This window comes from Chinchilla lanigera, unplaced genomic scaffold (assembly GCF_000276665.1).
Source record: "Chinchilla lanigera isolate Chin_1 unplaced genomic scaffold, ChiLan1.0 scaffold00020, whole genome shotgun sequence".
Classification (NCBI taxonomy): domain Eukaryota; kingdom Metazoa; phylum Chordata; class Mammalia; order Rodentia; family Chinchillidae; genus Chinchilla; species Chinchilla lanigera.
Window position 1 is genome coordinate 26,329,564 of NW_004955421.1, and position 5,220 is coordinate 26,334,783.

At 36.6% G+C, this 5,220-nt stretch overlaps 1 long non-coding RNA gene across 3 annotated transcripts in view; it reads right to left on the reverse strand.

Moving 5' to 3' along the window:
- The window catches only part of LOC102013303, an 18,495-nt gene extending 14,878 nt beyond the window's left edge, over positions 1 to 3,617 (reverse strand). For all 3 annotated transcript variants that reach the window (XR_260829.2, XR_001233837.1, XR_001233836.1), the window contains exons 1-3: positions 3,503 to 3,617; positions 2,066 to 2,285; positions 990 to 1,118 (exon numbers count right to left, since the gene is read on the reverse strand). This is a non-coding gene — a long non-coding RNA (uncharacterized LOC102013303). The remainder of the gene's footprint in view (positions 1 to 989; positions 1,119 to 2,065; positions 2,286 to 3,502) is intronic.
- Between the last annotated feature and the right edge of the window lie 1,603 nt (positions 3,618 to 5,220).

A 5,220-nucleotide genomic window follows, 5' to 3' on the forward strand; every position in this document is an offset into this window, starting at 1 on the left:
TATATATGTATCATAATATGTAAACACATAATATATATATTTATTATGTATATATATTATATATATATGTGAAAAGATAAATATGTCCAAAAAGCATTCTTAACTAAAGTAATTGAACTAATTGGAAGGAAATACAAGAATAAAGTTATGCTGGTAAACAGATCAACATTTGCAAAAGTAGACAACAAATGAAATTTTGTGGAAATAAATCTACATTACAAAAGGCTATGTACCAGCCTTTAAGAGTAAAGTAACTATACATTCACACATACAAATACTTCAAGGACAAATCATTTGATCTCTAGCAGATCAGATTCAATATATTCTCAGTGATTTTTTTCCTACTACTTGTTATACTAGATATATGAACAAAAACATTCTAGGGCAGATTTTACTTTGAGAGCTGACAGAAGGTATGACCCTACAGCCAGTTAAATGTGAGGGAATATTTGCCAGAGAAGTGTGAGTCAGTCTTGTAGGAAGAAGACATGGTCTGATCCAGCTTCCTTGCAGTTGCTCCCGACTCTTGTCTGTAAGCCCGTAATGCCTACCCACCCCTTCAGCAGAGAGGCTTTTCCTCGCCCTGCTGTCCCAGCCTACAGAATGCTCTCCCACCCTCAGTCTCCCCTGCTTTTGGCCGGTTCCTTTTACCAACAGCTAGGGTGCCACCTTTCCCCCAAATCTTTCTCTGACTTCCACCTTCACTCTGTGGACTTTCTTAGTTCCTCAAGTGTTTTTGCTTTAGAATCTGTTCTCCTGTTTGAAATTCAAAACCAGAGTGAAACTCAAGAAATTGGTTTTTTAATAAAGTCAATAAAATGTTAATGAAAAATAATTAAGATCACCACAAAATTTATATGTCAATAAGTAAATAAGGAAAGCAAAATATCACTGAAAACTTGAACAATTCAATAAGACACCTGTTCATTGTACCAACAATGTCATGGAAAAATTAATATAGGAGCATTATTTACTGTTTAACATCTTACATGTACATGAAGTAACCGCGCATAATGGCACAGCTCCTTGGTGTACCCACATAGGTGTGAAGATTAAATTTTCTCTCTTTTTGGAAATCTTGAAAGACTGCTAATGTTTTTCATCTGTTACATGTTTAACTGTAGAAAAAAAGAGAGTAAATTTATAACGTGAAGTTTAGAAATTTACAATGTCAAGCACAATAATATAAAACATGCTGCTATGCCCCTTAGGCAGTAGACTGCAAAACTCAAGATGAAAATGTCCCACAATTTTAAAATAAATGACATACTGAGTCAGTATATTTTTTTCCTTTCTCAAGACTTGAAAAAAATGTACTGCTGATCTTTAAAAAAGAAAGAGAAAGCAAGAGAGCTTTATCAGTTAAGAAACAGTCATCATAGTTAATAATACATGTAACATACCTAATATAGTTATTATAGCACTGTTCTGCCACTTAGTAAAAAATCTTTGCTTCACAAAAAGGGATTCAGACCCTAGGTGAATGGGAATTACAAATAGACAAAAGAAACAATATGAGTAAGAAAAAAAATAATGTGGGGGATTTAACTCAGCGGCACAGCTCCTGCCTGGCAAGCGCGAGGTCGTGAATTCGATTCCCAGTACCGGAAAAAAAAAATAATATGGGTGTATTTGAGTGGCTTATGTATTCCAGGCATTACCAGTTACTTTCTATTACCTTAAGCAGCTTAAATTGGGTTCAGATAGAGGGTACTGAAACACAGATGCCATATATGTGAAGTGGGACCATCAAGAACCGGATCCAAGGAGGCTCCCACAGAGATGGGGAAGAATTTTCAGGATGCATCATTAAGGCATGAGAAGGGTTGTATTAGGCAGAAATGCAAATTTAAATATATCGCTCAAAGAAATAGAATATAGGTGAGAAAGAGAGAGGGAGAGAGAGAGAGAGAGAGAGAGAGAGAGAGAGAGAGCATTTGTGATCTGGAGTGGGGTATATTTAAGGTGCCTTGGGGGTGTCCTCAAATAGTAATCCAGAATGTCTATTCCTACTGCTTCTCAGATCACCCGCCTAGGGGGCTACGTTAGAAAGCAAACAGCTTACATGAGTTTCAAATTGAGAGGCGCTCCCCACTGATATTGCTGCCTCCTTGAGAGCGGAGGTCTGCAGGAGGAAGCACAATTTACAAGTGAAAAGAAGGAGTCCATTCACAGGTGAAAAGGCCAGTTCACTCCTGACAGAGAATTGCCCAAGTGTATTGGTCTTGAAGGAGATAGAAAAATAAAATTTAAACTGGGCTCAAGTTCTGAAACTGCAGTTTTTCCTAAAAAAAAAAAAAAAAAAAAAAAAAAATTAATTTTCTTCCCTTTCCTAACTCTTTATTTCTGAAGACGACTGAGATCATTTGAAGTTTGAATGGATCTGATATCAGAACTTTGAAAGCCTAGTAGCTCCTTATTCCCTTATTAACGTTTTTACAAGGAGCAGAATAAAATTCAGATCCCCAACTTGTAGGACACAACCGAGAGCTGAAGCATAACAACACTGTCTAGATTTATATGCCTAACTGCTACATAGAAGTAAAACGACATGCAGTACCTCAAAGCACTTGGGTTTGCTCCGTGTGTTGGAAGTTTCGGGTTTCCCGCTAAGTGCTTCGATTAATATATCACTTGTAAAGAATCTTTTCAATCCAGACAGATGGGAAATTAACATGTTGCTAAGAGAATTACATCTACAGTTTAGAAGGAAAAACGAGAAAAAAAGGAGCAACAATTGCAAAACAGTGATTCGAAAGAGTTATGTATTGATTCCTGTTGTTAAAGTGGATTTCAATGTACAAAACACCGACAACAAAAATCAATATCGCCTTTCATTTCACTGTGTGCCTTTAAAAACATTATTCGATTTTGCAGAGATGAACTATTTAATTCTGGCCACGTTCCTAACCGTTGCTGCCTTAGTTAAGAGTGCATAGAGCAAGTTGGCAGAGAAAAGTGGGGAGATTCTTACCACTGTGAGAGCTCTGCATCCGCGGATCCGTTCATTAAGCCCATCCTGACAGTGAAGGAATAAATAAAAACTACTGAAGGCTAACGTTTTCTCTCACTCCCAAGTTTCAGACTATATGAAAGTGTCAACCATTCACAAGAAATGGATTTGTTTATTTTAGCTTCCTTGTCCATGGAGGGCGAGCTAAAATGTCCCCAAGATCAAAGAGAGTCCTTTATATTTGTCCACAAAGAACCAGAGAACTTGATAGCCCTTCCTCACTTAGGACCAAGGAGTGCGGTATGAAACGGTTCACCATCGTGTTACTGGATTTCGGGACGCTGGAGTCCCCTTTTAGAAGCGATTTCTAGGTCAGGTCTGCCCCAAAGGATTGAATGAAACAAGCCTAAACTATGGCAGAGATTCACATTTATTAGAGTTAAGAAAATATTTTAAAACAAAACAAAACAAAAAAAACAGGCTTAACAGAGCAAGCTTGGGCCAAGGAGAAAGGGAGAAAAAAATAAAAACAAGAAAATTACAACCTACTAGTGAGGTAGGGTGGGCTACCGTGAGGAGGCAGGCAGTAAGCGCTTAACAGCAACCGTCTCTTTTTCATATTCCCCACGTCGGAGTCACATCGAGGTGGTCATCTTACCAAAAATCTGCGGGAGTTCTCCCGAGAATCTACATGCAGAGTTCCGAGAGCTGCTCTGCGCATGTGTGCTGGGGTCTTGTCACGCCTCCTTCTCCAGCCGGTTTTAGCCATGCCCTAACTACTGTCTCAGTCCTACCTGGTTCTGTCATCTGTCAAAGAAAGAGGCCAGTTGCCTTTCAGACTCATGAGATACTTCAGAACAAAATCACATCAGGCTTCTTTCTTCCCCTGTGAAAGTACTTCTCTTTAGCAAAAGGCATTATGAAAACACAACTTGTTAATGGAGAAGATCTGTAGTACTCCTCACAACTATATTTTTTGCATCATCAGAAATATTTATTTTGCTTTCATAATATAGCTGAAATATCACTCGGGACTAAATGCAAAGTAGTTGAGAATGTTTATTTTCAATATCTATTCTAGAAATACAGTAAGCCCTTAATATTTTTTAAATGTCACAAATATTACAAATACCGCAATACACAGTCCCTTTATTTTATTTTCAACAACTCCGGTACCTTTCTTTAAAGAATGTAAAAGGACAATCTAATCACCCCTAGAGGAAATGTATTTTATTTTTATCCACTCTACAATTTAAAACTTCTTTCAATTTTTCCCCTGCAAGGAAAGTTTAATGAGGCACATTTGCTTGTTTCCATGGTATTTCAAAGGAGGATTACTAGCTGAAGGCAAGAAGATGTATACAAAAAAAAAGAATAAATAATAGCAGTTGCAGCAGGAGAAAAACTTTACTTCTGAAATAAATTCAATAGGTTAGTAGTTATTTATAATCTGTAACATGCCAATCATTCTTCATGTTATTTAAGGACCTGGTTTTCCTGAAGAGAAAAAAAGCAACAAGAGTTCCATCACATAACATTTTGTCACTGTAAAGGCAGAAGTACCACTCTGTGGCAATGACACAAGGAATGTAAACGTGTAATGTAAACATGTACTAATTAAACAAGGTCTGTCTTGCTGATTTTCTTCTTAATTTTTACAAGTATTTTGATAGGGTCTTAATTTAAAAATAAAAAGCAATATAATCAAAGATTTGACTCATACAAGGATACCACATGTATAATTTGTGGTAATAAGTTAATACTATCTTATTCTCTCCCACTATCTTTCTATATTTTTAAGGTCATATGCAAGTGAAGGGCAGATCTTGATGTCACATGTGTCTATCAACACAGGTCCTATGTAACCACCTCCATAAATATTGGCAGGCCTGATAAAGGTTTTATTCCTGAAGAAATTCAACATGTGGATAGCACATGTACTATTACTAAAACAAAAAGGTATAGATCATTAAAAATGTAAACTTTATGAGTTTATCTGCTTCAGCAGAAAGAAACTTGAAGTGAAATTAAAAGGAGTTGATTTCTAATCTTAAATCTTCCCCTTTTTGAAAAAATACAATCTTCAGCCTCAGCTTTCTCAATTATAAAAAGAGGAAGATGCAAATTTTGAATCATTTTTAAATCCAAGTGATTTTTGTTGTAGCTGTTATTTTGCTTTTTAAAGACAAAATCTCACTATTAAGGTCAGGCTGGCCCTGGATTACTATTTAACCCAGCAGACTGGGCTTGAACTCATGGCAATCCTC